Source organism: Natator depressus, chromosome 4 (assembly GCF_965152275.1).
Source record: "Natator depressus isolate rNatDep1 chromosome 4, rNatDep2.hap1, whole genome shotgun sequence".
Taxonomy (NCBI): domain Eukaryota; kingdom Metazoa; phylum Chordata; order Testudines; family Cheloniidae; genus Natator; species Natator depressus.
In genome coordinates this window covers 287553-307919 of record NC_134237.1, presented here as the reverse complement: position 1 = coordinate 307919, position 20367 = coordinate 287553, and the positions used below count along the sequence as shown (strand labels likewise).

At 52.4% G+C, this 20367-nt stretch overlaps 1 protein-coding gene across 3 annotated transcripts in view; it reads right to left on the bottom strand.

Moving 5' to 3' along the window:
- Positions 1–5755: 5755 nt before the first annotated feature.
- LOC141986089 (uncharacterized) overlaps positions 5756–20367 on the bottom strand; it is a 222138-nt gene continuing 207526 nt past the window's right edge. The window contains exon 6 of one of the 3 annotated variants that reach the window (XR_012639139.1): positions 5756–5862. The gene's annotated coding sequence lies outside the window, so the exon portion shown is untranslated. Of the gene's footprint in view, positions 5863–12186; positions 12308–15345; positions 15408–20367 lie in introns of those variants that run through there. The other 2 variants (XR_012639141.1, XR_012639140.1) reach the window with 2 other exon arrangements.

Genomic DNA, 20367 nt, shown 5'->3' with positions numbered 1-20367 from the left:
ATTATTACATTCATAAACCAGTCGGAGAACACTTCAATCTCTCTGGTCACGCGATTACAGACATGAAAGTTGCGATATTACAACAAAAAAACTTCAATTCCAGACTCCAGCGAGAGACTGTTGAATTGGAATTCATTTGCAAATTGGATACAATTCACTTAGGCTTGAATAGAGACTGGGAGTGGCTAAGTCATTATGCAAGGTAACCTATTTCCCCTTGTTTTTTCCTACCCCCCGCCCCCTCCTCAGAAGTTCTTGTTAAACCCTGGATTTGTGCTGGAAATGGCCCACCTTGATTATCATACACATTGTAAGGAGAGTGGTCACTTTAGATAAGCTATTACCAGCAGGAGAGTGGGCTTGTGTGTGTGGGGGGGGGGGGCGGGGGCGGGGAGAAAACCTGAATTTGTGCTGGAAATGGCCCAACTTGATTATCATACACATTGTAAGGCGAGTGATCATTTTAGATAAGCTATTACCAGCAGGAGAGTGGGGTGGGGGGAGGTATTTTTTCATGCTTTGTGTGTATAAAAAGATCTTCTACACTTTCCACAGTATGCATCCGATGAAGTGAGCTGTAGCTCACGAAAGCTTATGCTCAAATAAAATTAGTTAGTCTCTAAGGTGCCACAAGTCCTCCTTTTCTTTTTGCGAATACAGACTAACACGGCTGTTACTCTGAAACACTTCCCTTGGGAGTCTGGAGGAAATTGATGCTGTGGGGGGCAGGGAATTGACCCCAAGGCCACACTTGTGAGTCTGTATCATAACACACATGCACAACAGCACTGCGCGAAGTATGTACACGTCACCTTAACTCTGATGTTTCCTAATGTTTAAAGGCCTGGTCTCCAGGGTGTTCTTTGTGCTTCTAGATCGATTTTGGGGAGAGATGCAATCATTTAGTTCAGAGTGGGAGCCGTGTTAGTCTGTATCAGCAAAAAACAAAACCAAAAACAAAACTAGGAGTAGTTCTGGCACCTTAGAGACTAACAAAGGTATTTGGGCACATTTGATGGTGTGGCTGATGTGATTAGGTCCTAGGATGGTGTCCCTAGACTAGATATGTGGACAGAGTTGGCAATGGGTTTGTTGCAAGGATAGGTTCCTGGGTTATTGTTTTTGTTGTGTGGTTGCTGGTGAGTATTTGCTTCAGGTTGGGGGTCTGTCTGTAAGCGAGGACTGGCCTGTCTCCCAAGATCTGTGAGAGTGCGGGATCATCCTTCAGAATAGATTGTAGATCCTTGATCCTGCCCTGGAGATCTTTTAGTTGGGGGCTGAAGGTGATGGCTGGTGGCGTTCTGTTCCTTTCTTTGTTGGGCCTGTCCTGGAATAGGTGACTTCTGGGTATTCTTCCTTTCAGCAGGTGGGGATTGAAGTTTTAAGAATGCTTGATAGAGATCCTGGAGGTGTTTTTTTCTCTGTCTGAGGGATTGGAGCAAATGCGGTGGTATTTTAGAGCTTGGCTGAAGACAACGGATCGTGTGATATGGTCTGGATGAAAGCTGGAGGCATGTAGGTAAGCATAGCGGTCCAGGATAGGGTGGTGTTTATGTGACCATCACTTATTAGCACTGTAGTATCCAGGAAGTGGGTATCTTGTGTGACCTCTCCTTCTGCCCCTCCACCCCCACCAACATGATACAGTTCTGCGGTGACCTGGAATCCTACTTTCCACGTCTCCGACGGAAGGAATATTTCCAACACACCTCTGAACAACACTAATCCACAGAGACCTTCCTACCAACACGACAAAAAGAAGGATTCTGCCTGAAGGTCGAAACAGTAGACTGGACTTCAACTCGAGTGCTTCAGCCAACAAGCACGGGCTGAAGTGGTCGAAAAGCAGCATCACTTGGCCCATAACCTCAGCCGTCCAGAACACAACACCGTCCACAGCCTCAGGAACAACTCTGACATCAGAATCAAAAAGGCTGACAAAGGAGGTGCTGTCGTCATCCTGAATAGGTTGGAATATGAACAAGAGGCTGCTCGGCAGCTCTCCAACTCCACATTCTCCAGCCCATTCCCCTCTGATCCCACTCAGGGTGAACAAGAGAAACTGCACCATCTGCTTGAGAAACTCCCTGAAAAAGCACAAGAACAAATCTGCACAGACTCGCCCCTGGCACCCCGACCAGGGGTCTTCTATCTGCTACCCAAGATCCATAAACCTGGAAATCCTGGACGTCATCTCAGGCATTGGCTAGGGGTGCTGGTCGTTCAGGGCCGGAGGAGAGAGTCGACACAGCCAGATACTCCTGCTGTCAGGTTGCCAATGCCTGAGATGATTTCATCGCAGTCTCTGACGAGGGGGTTCAGGCTCCAGTGCTCTGCTCTGTTTTCCCAGCCCTGTGCAGGGGGTTGTTTCCAGTTTCAGAAATGGGGCAATGTTCACACACTCCCAATGGGTCTTTGCATAAATTAGGCCCTAAGCCAGGGGCAGGCAAATTTTGGCCTGATGCTGGATCAGGTTTCAGAAATTGTAGGGAGGGACAGTTAGGGGAGGCTGGGCCTCCTCAAACAGCAAGGCATGGCCCCGCCCCCGCCCCATCCGACCCCCACTTCTCGAGCCCGGATGGCTGCCCTGGGCCTCCGGCCCCATCCAACCCTTCTGTTCCCTGAGGGGCCCCCCAGGACCCTTGCCCCATCCAACCCCCCGTGCTCTCTGTCCCCTGACCACCCCCGGATTCCTCCACCCCTAATTGTCCCCCGCTGCCCCATCCATCCCCTCTTCTCCTTCCTGACTGCCTGCCCCCCCGCGACCCATGCCCCATGCAACCACCTTTTCTCCCTGACCGGCCCAAGACTCTCCGCCTCAACTGACCCCTGCCCTAACTGCCCCCCATCGCCCCATCCAACCCCTCCTATCCTTCCTGACTTGCCCCCGGGACTCCTGCCCCATCCAATCACCCCTTGTCTCTGACCGCCCCGGGAGCTCCTGCCCCTATTCAACCCCCTGTTCCCCGTTGTCTGATGGCCCCGACCCCTATCCACCCCCCAGCTTCTGACCACCCCCCGAACTCCCGTGCCCTCTATCCCACCCCTCGCCCACTCCCTGCCCCCTTACCACGTTGCCTGGAGCTCCAGTAGCTGGGGGGCGGCAGCCATGGCCTGGTGCCACCACACTACCCCTCCCCACAGCCCCGTGGGGCCGCCTCCCGACAAGTCCCCAGACCCCAGTGTGGCCGTGCCACTCCACAATCCCCCACCGACTGTCCTCCTCGCCCCAACCCAGGGTGCAGCCGCCCCATGCAGCTGAGCCACTCCACCCCACAGACCCCTCCCCTCCCTACAGCCCCCCGCAGCCATGCTGTGTCCTCCTAGGGGCGGCCATGGTGCTGCCCCTCCCAACCCAACCGCCACAGCCATGCCATTGACCCAAGTCCCCGATCCAACTCCCCTATAGCCTCTCCCTCCCCCACATCCCTCCCAGACCCCGTCCCCATCCATTCAACCCAAATGCCCCCTGTCCACAACCCCCCTCTCCTCTTCCCACAGCACCAATCCATCCCCTACCCTCCCACAGCTCGCACCACACAGACCCCTCCACCTCCCAGCTGGGCCCCCTCCCCACCCCCTGCCACCCCACCCACCCCGTCAGACACCCTCCCCCGCTGGTGCACCAGGGTTTCCCCAAGACCGACCAACAGCTATGAATTAAAAACCCCACACTGTTTGTTGGGGCCTCCTGGAGCCGGGGTCCCTACCTGGAGATGCTGAAATCTCACTCTTGTCTCTCTCCTCCTGCCGCCGGCTCCGAGCCAGGCTCCAGACAGTTATGTGGTGAAGAGATGAACTGATGATAGTGGAAGGAAAAAATCGAAACCCAAAAGTGAAGCCAAAAGCGCAAGCCAGGCAGGCAAGGCAAATCGCAAGCTGTTGCCATAGACTCCCCCTCCCCCTTCTCCAATAACCCACCGAAACCGGGACACCACAGACCCCATGGAGCTCAAACCAACTACCTGGAAGCAGCAGCAAAAAGGCAGCAAGGACACAGGCCGACAGAGAGTGGAAGGAAAATCAAAAGGGAAAGAGCCCAGTCTTTGAAAGCTTTTTTAGTTCTCTGCACATGCTCCCAGAAGAGGATGGGGCAACCGACAGCCAATCATGCTCTCAAGCAGGGAAAGAAAATCTACTCCTGGACCAACAACAAAGGAAAAGGAGAAGGAACGGGGCAGTAAGCGGGACAGAGAGATTTATTCAAGTGAGATGGCAATTCCTTAATTCCCTGGGTTACTTCCTGGCCATTTCTCTGACTTTAGTGCCATTAAGAAAACTGTTCTCAAAATCTCTGGGTCTCCTTGCCCTACGCTGTGGTTATGAAAGGTCCTTCTCAGCTCCTTTTACTTTCCTGCTTTCCACTTACTGTAAATAAACAATTAAAACAATTCTTCTTGTTTCTTCCACATTCATGTCCTGGTTCCAGTTTTTGGAGGCAGAGTCATGAGATGTGTTTGTGACACTCTACACCTGGGGGGAGCATCTTATGCTGATAAGAAGCACACGGGATCTTTTCAGGGGAAAAGGCAATACGCCGCATTTATTGAAAATACAACTGTAAACATACGCATTTCATCACACACACACACACACACACACACACACACACACACACACACACACACACACACACACACAGAGACACATCCTGCAGATGGTTTTACAGTTACCACTTTGCTGTAGCTCTTGTCAATCTAATGGCCAGTTAGATTGAACACAAGCGAGGAGCTGGGCTCTGTCGGTCGCGATCCCATGCTCCGAGGCTTTGCAGGACTGAACCCAGAGTCTTATGGCAAAACACCCCAGCTTTAGACTTGTAAATTCCCACTTTCGTTTACGGATTTTGCAATGTCATTCTGTAATTGTTAGTCCTTAAATGGGGTTAGTCTCCGGGTTTTCCGCTGTTATCATTTGGTGATTTTGTTGGCTTCCCATCCTTAGCTCTTCTTTGTCTTGCATTCAGGGTGCCTGCCTCGCCGCTGAGGTCATCAATGCTGCTAACATGTTTAGCGTCGGATAAAAGGGATGTTTTCTGATTGTCTCCTGATGTTTCCAAGTCTCTCATGTCTTCTTGACCATCCGGACATTTGTGATGTCTTTCCACCTTTATTTTGAAATATGCACACCAAACAATTTGACGGAGACTTTCAGACAGGATAACATTTTAGAAAGGATGATATGGTTACTAAAGGGATTACAAAAGAACCTTAGGCAACTTAGTTTCCAACGCAGACAAGAAACACAATTTAATTTGTAATGCAGATAAGAAACAAGACCTTAGAGCAAATACCATCATGAAACCTTATCCTAAAACAAAAGGTGACCAGGACTATTCTGGTCTATTCCTGCCTGAAATCAGCTTCAGACATCAGAATCTGGCTGATGCCTCTTGACCAATGGCACACGAGGCCGTTCCTTCCTGCTCTCAGAAAGGGTGGCGGGCAGAATATGGTCACATCCTACCATACATCAATCCATTTAATACATGATTATCCCTTCTCTTTCATTATGCAAAATGCAAACATCAAATCCTCCTCCTCTAGGTGCCCTGTAACCCCCATATTCCTCATCTTGTCTTGAATTGTGATATTACACGTAAACCAGGCCATGCAAGGGATCAGGGGAAAGGTGAGGAGCTGTCAAAAGTCACGCTTCTCTCTGTCTAGATGTGTGTCTCCTCAGTGCTTATGAAATGACAAGAATTGTTCCGTGTTCACTGAAACATGCTGTAGGTTGTGGGATCAGCCAAAAATTAGCTTCCCCAGAGGTAAGGAACGTCAGCAACCCCCGGGTGGGGTGTGAAACAGCCCATCAATAGCCATTGCCCAGCAAGGAAGCTCCCATTCAATGATTCACCTGCTAGAAAATCACAGGAACAACACGGATCCACCAAGCGGAGTTAGGTGCCTAAACTCCCCGTACAGCGCATGGGCCACACAGGCACCTTACAATACAACTCCCGAAATCCAGCTCACTGGGCAGGGAGCCAGCCAAGCCCTTGAATGGGAGAGACTGAGGAGGGGGAGGTGTCCAAGCCCGACCCTTCTCTCACAGCACGCACCTGGGCTGTGTCCAGCTGCCTAGCGTAGCTCGGGGTGTGAGTACCAACCTCAGGGCAGAGTGTTACACACCAGGGCACACACCCCATGGGGATTGGGAGCTCGATAGTTTGATTTCACCCACCAAGAGCCAACTCCCCAGGCAGAGCAACAGCCTGAAGAGGGAGTCCCAGACACTCCCCTTGGGCCCTCTGCTCTGTCCTGCCACGAAGGCAAGCCTGCCTTTGGGCTCGATCTGTGGCTCAGGGAGGCCTGAGCAGGAGCTGGTGCTGCCAGCATCACCCCCCCACTGTCTGCAAGGGAGGAAGGATTGAACCAGGGTCCCCATGTTTCAGGTCAGTGTGTGAAGCACGGTGCTGTGGTGGGGCTCTCTCCCGCGCTCCTGTGGAAGTTGGTTCCCTGCGGCTAAATAAGGAAAGAGCTCGGGCCGGGGGATTGGATCACCGGGGTTTCCTAATTCCGACCTCTCGGGTGGGTTCCTGCTCCACGGGACAGTGTCATCCAAAGAACATTGTTAGAAATCAATCATGAAAAGATGCGGAATGACAGCAAGCCAGGGGGTTTCAGGACAGGGAGACCAATTCAGGCAATCAGAACAGCAGATAGGACACATTTGGAGCTCCTATGAGGCTCCAAGCAGACATGTTATAGAGACGGAAACTGGCCAGGAATTCTTGAAAACTGGGTTAACACTTATAAAAGTATCCATTTGCGTTATGCTGAGGGGGTTTGGGGGTGGGTGTAAACTATTTCCCTGAATCAAGTTTCCACTGGCAGCTCAGTCCACCATGTCAGCGAGAGAAGAGCTGCGGTACCTGGGCATTGGGCCCCCCGGGGCCTTTAACACCACAGCCCTGGGGAGGGGGTGCTGAGAGGGACCATCCAGTGAGGAACACAAGTCCTTCTACCATCCACCACACCCTCTTTTAGAACGGCTGCTGATGGCTCACCCCATCTGTGGGAACTGTTATCCCCTCTACCACCCTCTATCTGGGGGTTTTCTCTTCTGCGCCTATCTGGCAGGGCAGCCCCCCTGTCTGAACCCCTGATCCGCTCCCAGTTTTGTCCCTCTGCCCAGCCCTCCCCTCCAGTTTCCCCCCTTCAGGGGGATTTTCCCTGCCTTTGGTTGCAGGGAGCAGATGCTGGTGGTGAGTGAAGGCAGCAACTTGCAGATGTCACTGAGCAGGTGATAAGAACAGAAGAGCAAAGAACGGCCAGACGGAGTCAGACCAAAGGTCCATCTAGCCCAGTGTCCGTCTGCCGACAGTGGCCAGTGCCAGGTGCCCCGGAGGGAATGAACAGACAGGAATCATGCCGGGATCCATCCCTTGTCGCCCCATCCCCAGCTTCTGACAAACAGAGGTTAGGGACACCATCCCTGCCCATCCTGGCTAATCGCCATCGATGGACCGAGCCGCCAGGAATCTCTCTAGTTCCCTGTCGAACCTTTTCATCCCAGGACTCTGCTCAGGAACGTAGAAAGTTCTAATAAAGAAGCAGCTTCTGATACCAGGGGACTCCTCTTCCTCCTCCCCTCCCGTGGGGATGAGCAGCCCCCCCAGCTGTCTCTCTGCCCCGGCCCTCTATACCTCATCACCCCTTCAGCCTCCCTCCAAATGTTCCCTTCCCCCCATCACCTCTTCAGACCCCCTTCAGCCTCCCCCAAGTGCCCCGGTCCCCTTCCCCTCATCGCCCCCCTCAACCTTCCCCCCCTTCTAGGCTCCTCCCCAGCTGCCCTTTCAGTCTTTCCCCCCTACAGCCAACTGCCCTCTTTCAGCCTTACCCCCAAAGCCCTCACCTAGCTGCCCCACATACCCCCTTTAGCCTCCCTCCCCCGCAATTGCCCCTTCACCCCCTCACCAACTCCCCTCCCTCTGCCTCTCCCCAAATTCCCAGCTCCACCACGCTGAGGTTCCCTTCCCCACAACCATCCGCTTCCTTCCCATGGGGAACAGGAAATGCTTTTGAAAAAACCTCTTGTAAAGTAAAAAGGAAAACAATCCAAGCAAGCCCCTCCCATGCTTTGTGCTGGGCGCCCAGCTGTGGGTTTGTGTGTGTTCGGCTGAGGAGGGGTTGTTCTGAGCACACTCCCTTCAGGGGAGGGGTGGAGTTGGCCAAAGGGGCACCTTGAATCCTTAGCAGAGAATTCCTTTCTCCACGATGTTAGCTGAGCGTTGCTGTTCAATGTCACCTGACGAATGCAGCATTTGAAACAATCTGACGGTAAATCCCTTGCCCTCTCAGTTGCTGGAGTTCTCACACCCTCTGCTCTTGGGAGCTCACCACAGGACACGGAGTCTTATTTCCAGAGCATCTTGGAGATTAGACGGAGGAACCTGCACCCCAAACCCCTCATCCTCAACCCCACCCCAGAGCCTGCACCCCCCGCCGGACCCCTCACACTCTTGCACCCCAACCCTCTGCCCTAGCCCTGAGCCCCTCATCCCTGGCCCCACCCAACAGCCCACACCCCAACCCTCTGCCCCACCTGAGCCCCCTTCCACACGCCGAACCCTTCAGCCTACCACACAGCGTCCATGTGCAGAACGAAGTTTGGAATGTGCAGCAACGTACAGGGGAGGGGTCACCCCTCCTCTCCATATTGGTGCACAGAACAACATTCATTCCACACGGTTACCCACAAATCTCTGTCAGGAATAATAAGGAGGTGACATTTTCAACAGGTCCGACTCCTACCAGCATCTATCAACTGGGAGCATTAGAAATCTCTGTGCCTCTCACCCATGTTGCACTGAAATAAAGGATAGAAAGAATATAACCTTCAAGAGAAAGAAGATTTATTAAGGGATAGATACAACTGGGGGAAGATTCACTGTGGGGAACACTACAAATACCTACCCATAGATTCCAGCAAGGGGCATAAAGGACCCTTAAACTGTCCTTTGGTTAAACTAATAAATGCCTGAAAAATAATGACTCTCTCTCTCCAAGCTGCAGAAGGAGGACACCGACAACGGACGGTCCGTCTCAGGATCTCTGGAGCATCGGAGGATCTGGCTCTCTACTGCCGAAGCAGGAGATCAACAGATCTGGGCCGACAGCAAAGCCTCCACTGGGGCCTTTGGTGGATGACAGGAGTCAGGTAAGTATCTGAGTCCTTGACAGATGTTAGTAGCCGGAGTCTTGACCCGATGCCGCGCAAAGAGCCTGGCCGTGGCTGCCTCCATGGTGGACAGCGTCTGCGTCACCCCCGACCCTCCCTCGTACGCTCGCGGTGGCGCACATTCCTGAGGCGCACGCTGACGGGCTGTCATAAATATAAAGGGAAGGGTAAACCCCTTTAAAATCCCTCCTGGCCAGAGGAAATCTCCTCTCACCTGTAAAGGGTTAAGAAGCTAAAGGTAACCTCGCTGGCACCTGACCAAAATGACCAATGAGGAGACAAGATACTTTCAAAAGCTGGGAGGAGGGAGAGAAAGAAAGGGTTTGTGTGTCTGTCTATATTTTGTCTTTGCCGGGGATAGACCAGGAATGAAGCCTTAGAACTTTTAGTAAGTAATCTAGCTAGGTATGTGTTAGATTATGATTTCTTTAAATGGCTGAGAAAAGAATTGTGCTGAATAGAATAACTATTTCTGTCTGTGTATCTTTTTTGTAACTTAAGGTTTTTGCCTAGAGGGGTTCTCTATGTTTTGAATCTAATTACCCTGTAAGGTATTTACCATCCTGATTTTACAGGGGGGATTTCTTATTTCTAATTCTATTTTTATTAAAAGTCTTCTTGTAAGAAAACTGAATGCTTTTTCATTGTTCTCAGATCCAGGGGTTTGGGTCTGTGGTCACCTATGCAAATTGGTGAGGCTTTTTATCCAACATGTCCCAGGAAAGGGAGGGTGCAAGTGTTGGGAGGATTGTTCATTGTTCTTAAGATCCAAGGGTCTGGGTCTGTAGTCACCTAGGCAAATTGGTGAGGCTTTTTACCAAACCTTGTCCAGGAAGTAGGGTGCAAGGTTTTTGGGAAGTATTTTGGGGGGAAAGACGTGTCCAAACAGCTCTTCCCCAGTAACCAGTATTTGTTTGGTGGTGGTAGCGGCCAATCCAAGGACAAAAGGGTGGAATATTTTGTACCTTGGGGAAGTTTTGACCTAAGCTGGTAAAGATAAGCTTAGGAGGTTTTTCATGCAGGTCCCCACATCTGTACCCTAGAGTTCAGAGTGGGGGAGGAACCTTGACACGGGCCCTGCCCCCACCGGGCCCAGCCAGTTCTCTGCCCCTCCGGTTCCCTCAGGGACACAGAGTTTTGGCGGGAAAATGCCAGGAAGAAAGGGTACCAAGATGGAGTTCAAACCCTTCCTATCATGTGCGCCATCTTGAATTTCTAAACTCCATTTTTAATTTCAGCAACATTCAAAACAGAATATGACCATGTACCAAAATCGCCTTACAGCACACGGACATAACAAATTAGAGGAAACACTGCTCCTGACTTTCCACCTGTCTGTCACATCTTGAATTTCATACACTGACCGATGAGAATAAAGGGCTCTCAGGTGACCTACAGACCAACACTTGTTCATAGGAATTATTCAGCAAGCATTTTAGAAGACCTGGAACACTGGAAGAAATCATCAACTGCTAAGAGACAATTAATGGAGAGAAGCAGCAAGAGGAATCCCATACTTTGGATTGGATTGGATATTTCCCTGATTTGAAAGAGACCAAAAGCACCTGAGTCTCCTCGCTGTGGATAGCCCCCTGCTCGGCCAGTCAGCATTGAGACGCTGAGGGTCGGGAGGCTGAGAGGTCTCACCAGATGTCTCAAAGGAGGGCCCTGATCACCATCAGAGGGGATCACTCTCAGATCCGGACCCACCCCTTTGGGAGGACCTCCCGCAATGCGAGCAACCCCCCTTCCTCGCCCACACTCCACACACACCCCTCCTTGGTAGAGGGAGGGAAGCAGGGAAAAGGGGGAAAGGAAGCAAGAGATGAGGAGAAAGAGGGAGGAAAGAGGAAAAGGGAAACCAAAAAGGATAAACCCCCAGGTCCCCAGTGATTCCAAGGGTCACAGTCCGAGGTAGGAAATCAAATCCTGCCCCCTTAAGCCAGTGTTTTCTGTGCCGAGAATTCTGCCTGCAGCAGGTGCATCAGACCCAACAGGTTCCAAACCTCTCGGAGCCTCTGCCCTTGTCCAAGGGAAGTTCGTTTTCTGGCCCAACCAGGGGTAGGAAAGGAGAAAACTCCACAGAGGCTCCTCCTCACGCTCACAGTCGTGAATCCGAATTCTCTCCCCGGCCTCCAGGGGAGACGTGGAAAAGGAGACGTGCGGAAGCAAAGCCGGGGGGGTCTCAGCGACTGCCCTGGCCCTGCACCTCGGCCCTGCCCGGCTGATGTCGGGGTCTCTCTGCGAGGTCACCCCCTCCCCACCACCTTTGCCCAATGGGCTGAGTTCCTGCAAAAGGCCTTGGTGATGTCACTGCCCCACCCACCCCTCCCCTCCAAGCTGATGTCCTGCCCCTGCCCAGCCTCTTTGAAGGTTGGAGTTGTTGCCCCTGGATCTAGGGTTGCCAACTTCCGCACCCAACAAAACTGAACACCCTTGTGCCAACCTTCGCCAAGGTCCCGGCCCGCTCACGCCACCTCCCTCCCCTCCGTCGCTCCCTCTCCCCACGCTCCCTCACTCGCTCATTGTCACCGCGCTGAGGAGGGCTGGGCAGGGTCCCTTTTGAACTGGGTGTTGTCGGGACGGACCTGGGAAGGAGGGCTGCCTGCCGAGCACCTTTGGGAGGAGGCGTCCCTCCCTGTCAGAAAATCATCTCCCTCCCTCAGCTCAGTGGTGGCCTGAATTGTCCCTTTTCCCGGCAGAGCCAGAGGATTGGAAGCCTCAGTCATTGCCACACTCAGTGCTTCCTACACACACAGACTCACACACACGTCTTGCAAGGAAAACCTCACCAAGGAGTCACATGCACCTGTGGCTTCCCTGCACCCCTGCTCTCCAGAATCCGATCCCAAGGAAAGCTTGTCGGGCCCAGAGCTGGCAGGGCGTCCGGTGCTGGAGTATTGAAGCTACAGTGACGGCACTCAGAGGAAAGATGCTGATTGAGTTAAAAATTGGCCGGTCAGGTTTCCAGTCCCCTCACAGGTCATTCCCTCACTCGAGCAAAGGGGCACATCTCAATTCTCAGCTGGCTCAGTCGAGCTGCATCGTTCTTGTTTCCTCTCAGTCAGGTTTGAGGCCTGTTTCGCACCCTGTCTTTGAGAAGACAGCCAGAAACTACTCTCTGAAATAGCAAATGCAGGAGGACGTGTTATCGCTCCTGCCCCAACACAGACGGACAAAGAGAGAAATGTTCTCGCTTTGAGGGTGGGACTCCCTGCCCTTGGCCAAAGACGACCACTCTCTTTGACCTTTGAAACTTATTCAGCTTTTCTTTCAACAGGGAGCCCGAGAGCTCAGGTGCTGGAGCGCTGCGTTTGTCAGTGAAGCTCGGTGAGCTCCAATGTCACTTGGCTCTTCTACCAGCAAGTCAAAACACAGGAAGGATTTCCTCATTTGACAAAACTGGGGTTGTCTGAGGGTCTGTCCACACTGCACACTGAGCCTGTCTCTATGTGGCCTGGGCTTGCTGACTTGTGTTGCCAAGCCGGTGTTTGAGCATCCAGACTGCAGGGGAAACTCAGGCCTCACACTGTGTCTATCCTACCGCAGTAAATCATCCTAAGTTACGCTGCTCCCGCTGCGTGAATAACAGAGCTGGATTTGACGCAGCTTCGGTCGACTTACTGCTGTGTCTACACTGCGCTGGGTCGACGGGAGACGCTCTTCGGTCGACTTCTCTTCCTCCTGCCCTTCCCGGCGCAGTCCCAACGGCGACCGGAGAGCGCTCTGCTGTCAATTTCGTGGGTCTTCACTCGACCCCCACGACATCAACCCGCAGTGGATCCACCGCAGCAAACAGAGCCTCCCATCCGTGCTGCCCCATCCACACGGCACGACTTCGACCCGAGTGGGAAATTCAGCTCCTGTGGGGTGTGTCACCCTCATCCGCTGAAGATGCTCCCCGAGTCTCCAGGGATTCCTGCCCTAACTGCTCTCCAGCCGGTTTGTGTCCATACGCTCCCCGCGGGGAGGCTGTGAGTGGCCTGGTTACAAGCGCTGGTTGCTCAGGCCTGGCAGGGAAGGGAAGCTCCGGGCAGCACTGACAGTCTGGAGATCCCTCCGGGGAAGCACAGGCGGTGGGTGGAACAGGTGGGGAGGCGAAGCTGCGGGGTCCTGCGGACGCCCTGAAACCAGCTCACAGACCCCCAGGGGTCACGCTGCCCTACCTGCTGTTGCAGTAATGTTTGTACAAAGTGTGACGCTGAAAGAGCAGCTTGTGTCAGAGTGCGTTCAGGCCAACAGATGTGTGTGTTAGTAGAGATCAAAGCGACTGTTCAATGTGCAACTGTATTGGGTGTTTAAACCTCCTGAAAACTCGTGGAATGTTGTTTGCACTGTTTTCACTTCTCTGTGTCCTGTTACGCTGGAATAGCAAAGAGTTGCCTTGTGTAGACCCCTGTCACTAAATAACCCCGCAAAGGAGAATGAAGGTGTGTGGGATGCAAATGGAGAAAAGGTTCATTTCCAAAGAAGGGGTGGTAAGAAGCAGGATTCCTGGGCAGGGGGCAGGAGGGTGTGGTTTGCACTGTTGTTGCCCAGGGTGGGAATGGGGAACTGGGCTCTGGCTTAAAGCGGTGTCGGGCTTCGAGGGGCTGGGTTCAGAGCTGGAGGTTCGGGTTGGGGTGAGGGTTGGGCTCCAGTTTTGGTTCGGGGTTTCGAGTTGGGGGGCAGGTTATGGGGTCAGGGTTCCAGTTGGGTTCCGGGTGGGGGTGGGGTTTAGATTTGGGGGGAGGGTTTGGCCAGCAGCAGCATAGTAGTGCGGGAGATAAAACAGGCTGGAGACAAGGGCGGGGGGGCGGAGGCTTTTCACAGGAATGCAGTATCTAAGAAACACTCCTCCTGGTGCATGATGTGCTTGCTTTTAGACAATGGTGGGCCCCAAACCAAAATGGAGTCACATATGCTAACTTTTCCTTCACACCACTCAGGGTAATGCACCAACAATTTCCCTCGTGGAGCAACAGTGACACCGGGTGGCTAATCCAGGTATTGCACAAAGCATTTCCCTCATGGAGCAACAGTGACACTCGGTGGCCACTCAGGGTAATGCACAAATCATTTCTTTCCTGGACCAACAGTGACAGTGGGTGGCCAATTCAGGTCATGCTCAAATCATCTCCCTCATGGAGGAAGAGTGACACCGGGCGGCCCCTTGGAGTAACACACAAAGCATTTCCCTCACGAAGCACCAGTTGCACAAACTGAGTTTAATAATAATAATAAAAAACAAAAAATAGTTTCACTAGAAAAGGTAGATTTTCAGTGATTATAAGGGATAGCAAACAGAAGAAGGCAGATTACTAAGCAAATACAAATACACACGCATACTAAGCCTAAGATCTTAAAGAGACTGGATTCAAGAAGCAATTTCCCATCCTAAATGTCTTTTGGCATCTTGAAGAGTTTCTGTAGCTTAGACTTCCCGTTGTTTCTCTTTACAGACTAGACTCCTGTCTTAGTCTGGACTTCCCCCTTCTCATTTCCTTTGTCTCTTCAGGTACTTTCAGCAGCCTTTCTACTGCCCTGCATGATTTTCGTCCGCTCTGACTTTTCCATGGCTCCCGAGACCTCACCTGTGGGAATGCACACCTACCCGTGTCCTACAAAGGGAGGCGGCACCAGGAGAGCAGAGGAGAGAGAGACTGAGAAAGTTGGCCAACACACAAGAGAAGAGAGAAAACTATGGGAGGAAGGCAAGCAACTCACCAACTGGAGTCATCCTCCTAGATGCCACCTTCTCCTGCGAAGGAGACACCGTTCCTGGCCAGAGAAATGAGCAGCCCCTGAAAATGGGGACCTTGTCTCTCTCCTAACCACAGCTGGTCAGGAACCTTTTCTTACAAACCCAGCCCCAGCTGATGGGGAGTCCCTACCTGGAGCCAGGCGGGCCGTGAGCAAAGCCTTAACCAAACCAGACACTTATCTCACTGACATTCGCGACTGCTCTTCTCTCCTTTTCTCCCTCGTAACCACAGCTGATCAGGAACCTTTTCTTACAAACCGAACCCTAATTTACGGGGCTTCCCTACCCGGACTCAGGTGGGGCGTGAGCAGAGTCCTCACCAAACCAGACACTTACCTCACTGAGACTGGCGATTGCTCGGCTCCCAGATGGAGGGCTCTTGCCTGGCATCACCAACGGTCACAGGCTCGCTGCTCTCACTCACTTTCCATCGCATGAGGGCAGTAGACTCTGAGGCTTGACTTCTTTTTCCTTGGTACTAAACCCAGCACAAGGGGAAAAAACAAGTAAGTTACCATCTCAGTCGGCAACGTCTCGTCGGCTCCTCTGTTTGCCTCTCCCACATCTCGCCCTCGGCCCTGCCGCCCTCTTCCCTCCCGTCCACACCGGCCCCATGCGCCGCCCAGAGACCGAGTTCACCCCGCCCGTCCCCGCTCCGCTCTCGCACCCGCTGGGGGTCGTCTCGAGCGTTGTGATTTCGGTGTCGTGTCCTCTGCCGTCTTGTGTGTGTGTCGCGTGTCGGTGTCGTGTGTGATTTCGGTGTCGTGTCGTCTGCCGTCTTGTGTGTCGTGTGACGTGTCGCATGTCGTGTCGTGGGTGTGTGAGACGTCGTGTGTGTCGGTGTGTGTGTCGTCTGTGTGTGTGTGAGACGTCGTGTGTCGGCAGGTGTGTGTGTCGGTGGCTGTCGGCGAGTGTGTCTGTGTGGGGGGGGTGTGGGCGTATGTTGTGTGTGGTGTGTGTGTTGTGTGGGCCTGGGCATGTGTCGTGTCAAGTGTGGTGTGTGGGCGTGGGTGTGTGTCGTGTGTGTGTGGGCGTGTGTTGTGCATGTGTTGTGTGGACGTGTGTGTGCGTGTGGTGTGTGAGCGTATGTGAGAGACGTCGTGCGTTTGCGTGAGATGTCGTGTGTGAGACGTCGTGTGTCGTGTGTGTGTGTGTGAGATGTCGTGTGTCGGGTGTGTGTCAGTCGTCGTGTGTCGGGTGTGTGTCAGTCGTCGTGTCTGTGAGACGTCGTGTGTTGTGTGTGTGTGAGACGTCGTGTGTCGTGCGTGTGTCAGTCGTCATGTGTGGTGTGTGTCACTGTCGTGTGTGTCAGTGTTGTGTGTGTGTGAGACGTGTGTTGTGTGTGTGTGTCAGTCGTCGTGTGTCGTGTGTGTCGGTGTCGTGTGTGAGAGACGTCGTGTGTCGGCGTGTATGTGTGTGTCGGCATGTGAGAGACGTGTGTCGGCGTGTGTGTGTGTCGGCGTGTGTGTGTCTCGGCATGTGAGAGACGTCGTGTGTGTGTGTTCGCGTGTGAGAGACGTCGTATGTCGGCATGTGAGAGACATCGTGTGTGTCTGCGTGTCTGCGACATCATGTGTCGTGTGCGACGTGTTGTGCGTGACGTGCGACGTGCTGTGTGTGCGACGTGCTGCGTGTTCCACGTGCAATGTGTCAGTGTCGTCTGTGTGTGTCTCAGTGTCATGTGTGGTCTCAGTGTCGCGTGCCATTTTGTGTCGTGTGCCATTTCGTGTCATGTGTTATGTTGTGTACGTCGTGTCTGTGACATGTAGTGTGTGCGTGCGTGCGATGTGTTGTGCATGTGCGTAGTGCAACGTGTGTGACGTGATACGTGCGACATGCGACAAACTGTGTGTGCAACGTTGTGTGTGTGCGATGTATGTGCAACGTGCTGTGTGTCATTGAGTGTGTGTGAGACATGTTGTGAGACGTGTTGAGGGTGTGAGTGTGTGTGTGTGACGTGTTGTGGGTCGCGTTGTGTTGAGTGGGTGTGTGTGTGACATGTTGTGGGTCGAGTGTGTGATGTTTTGTGTGTGATGCTTTCTGTGTCGTGGTGTGTGTGTGTCTGTGTCGTGTGTTATTTTTGTGTGTCATGTTGTGTGCCGTTTTGTGTCATCGTGTGTGTGTGACGTGTGTGCGTCCGCGCGTTGGACGTATTGTGCGTGTCCGTGTGGGAAGTGCGAAGTGGGATGGGTCAACTTGCCACCCCCTACCCCAACACTTTAGCCCCCTGTCGTAAACATGACCCTACCCCCTCCCTAGGGTGCGACTGACACTAAACGACCTAAAAGACCCCCGACTTACCACTATTGGCTGGCACCCCATTGCCACCCGCACTTCTCTGCTGCTGCTGGCCAAACCCTCCCCCCAAATCTAAACCCCACCCCCTACCCGCAACCCAACTGGAACCCTGACCCCATAACCTGCCCCCCAACTCGAAACCCCTGAACCAAAACTGGAGCCCAACCCTCACCCCAACCCCAACCTCCAGCTCTGAACCCAGCCCCTCGAAGCCCGACACCGCTTTAAGCCAGAGCCCACTTCCCCATTCCCACCCTGGGCAACAACAGTGCAAACCACACCCTCCTGCCCCCCGCCCAGGGATCCTGCTTCTTACCACCCCTTCTTTGGAAATGAACCTTTTCTCCATTTGCATCCCACACACCTTCATTCTCCTTTGAGGGGTTATTTAGTGACAGGGGTCTACACAAGGCAACTCTTTGCTATTCCAGCGTAACAGGACACAGAGACGTGAAAACAGTGCAAACAACATTCCACGAGTTTTCAGGAGGTTTAAACACCCAATAGAGTTGCACATTGAACAGTCGCTTTGATCTCTACTAACACACACATCCGTTGGCCTGAACACACTCTGACACAAGCTGCTCTTTCAGCGTCACACCTTGTACAAACATTACTGCAACAGCATGTAGGGCAGCGTGACCCCCGGGGGTCTGTGAGCTGGTTTCAGGGCGTCCGCAGGACCCCGCAGCTTCGCCTCCCCGCCTGTTCCACCCACCGCCTGTGCTTCCCCGGAGGGATCTCCAGACTGTCAGTGCTTCCCGGAGCTTCCCTTCCCTGCCAGGCCTGAGCAACCAGCGCTTGTAACCAGACCACTCACAGCCTCCTCGCGGGGAGCGTATGGACACAAACTGGCTGGAGAGAAGTTAGGGCAGGAATCCCTGGAGACTCGGGGAGCACCAAAATGACCAATGAGGAAACAAGATACTTTCAAAAGCTGGGGGGAGGGAGAAACAAAGGGTCGGGATCTGTCTGTGTGATGCTTTTGCCGGGGACAGAACAGGAATGGCGTCTTAGAACTTAGTAAGGAATCTAGCTAGATGTACGTTAGATTCAGATTCCTTTAAATGGGTGAGAAAATAAGCTGTGCTGAATGGAATGGATATTCCTGTTTTTGTGTCTTTTTTGTAACTTAAGGTTTTGCCTAGAGGGATTCTCGATGTTTTGAATCTAATTACCCTGTAAGGTATTTACCATCCTGAGTTTACAGAAGTGATTCTTTTTACTTTTTCTTCTATTAAACTTCTTCTTTTAAGAAACTGAATGCTTTTTTATTGTTCTTAAGATCCAAGGGTCTGGGTCTGTGGTCACCTATGCAAATTGGTGAGGATTTTTACCAAACCTTCCCCAGGAAGGGGGGTGCAATGTTTTGGTGAGGATTTTGGGGGATTTTGGGGGGTCTAACCCGGTTAGACTTTTGGTGGTAGCAGCAAAAGTCCAAGGGCAAAAGGTAAAATAGTTTGTACCTTGGGGAAGTTTTAACCTAAGCTGGTAAAAGTAAGCTTAGGAAGTTTTCCTATAGGTCCCCACATCTGTACTCTAGCGTTCAGATGGGGAAGGAACCTTGACAGATAGACACAGTGTGAGGCCTGAGTTTCCCCTGCTGTCTGGACGCTCAAACACCGGCTTGGCAACACAAGTCAGCAAGCCCAGGCCACATAGAGACAGGCTCAGTGTGCAGTGTGGACACACCCTCAGACAACCCCAGTTTTGTCAAATGAGGAAATCCTTCCTGTGTTTTGACTTGCTGGTAGAAGAGACGAGTGACATTGGAGCTCACCGAGCTTCACTGACAAACGCAGCGCTCCAGCACCTGAGCTCTCGGGCTCCCTGTTGAAAGAAAAGCTGAAGGAGCGACCAAGGTCAAGGAGAGGTGCTCGTCTTTGGCCAAGGGCAGGGAGTCCCACCCTCAAAGCGAGAACATTTCTCTCTTTGTCCGTCTGTGTTGGGGCAGGAGCGATAACACGTCCTCCTGCATTTGCTATTTCAGAGAGTAGTTTCTGACTGTCTTCTCAAAGACAGGGTGCGAAACAGGCCTCAAACCTGACTGAGAGGAAAGAAGAACGATGCAGCTCGACTGAGCCAGCTGAGAATTGAGATGTGCCCCTTTGCTCGAGTGAGGGAATGACCCGTGAGGGGACTGGAAACCTGACCGGCCAATTCTTAACTTGCACTCTCTCAGCATCTTTCCTCTGAGTGCCGTCACGGTAGCTTCAATACTCCAGCACCGGACGCCCTGCCAGCTCTGGGCCCGACAAGCTTTCCTTGGGATTGGATTCTGGAGAGCAGGGGTGCAGGGAAGCAACAGGTGCATGTGACTCTGTGGTGAGGTTTTCCTTGCAAGATGTGTCTGTGAGTCTGTGTGTGTAGGAAGCACTGAGGGTGGCACTTGCACTGAACCCACAGAGGGCGACGGTGGTGGGAGCGAGACAGTAGAAGTATAAAGGGGCAAGGATGGGCAGAACGATGATGACTGTGTTGTGTTTCATTCCTTAGATGTGGGGCCACCACCTTTCTCTTTAGCCTTGTAGTATCCCAGGGGTAAAACTAACCATCTGTCCAGCTACAAGGGCGTGTTTGCGTTCATTCCTGCGAGCCACACCGGGGTTTGATGTTGCTGCTTCCAATCCTCTGGCTCTGCCGGGAGAAGGGGCAATTCAGGCCATCACTGAGCTGAGGGAGAGAGATGAAATAAGATTGGTCCCAAAGATTGATCCCTGAGGAACTCTACTGGTAACCTCCCTCCAGCCTGACAGTTCACCTTTCAGCAGGACCCGCTATAATCTCCCTGTTAACCATTTCCCTATCCATCTTTCAATTTTCATATTGATATTCATATTGATCCCCATCTTTGCCAGTTTAACTAATATTCACTATGTGGCACCATATCAAACGCCTTCCTGAAATCTTGGTCAATTAGATCCACTGCATTTCCTTTGTCTAAAAAATCTGTTACTTTCTCAAAGAAGAAGATCAGGTTGGTTTGGCATGATCTACCTTTTGTAAAACCATCTTGTATTTTGTCCCATTTACCATTGACCTCAATGTCCTTAACTACTTTCTCCTTCAAAATTGTTTCCAAGACCTTGCATACTACAGATGTCGAACTAACAGGCCTGTAGTTACCCAGATCACGTTTT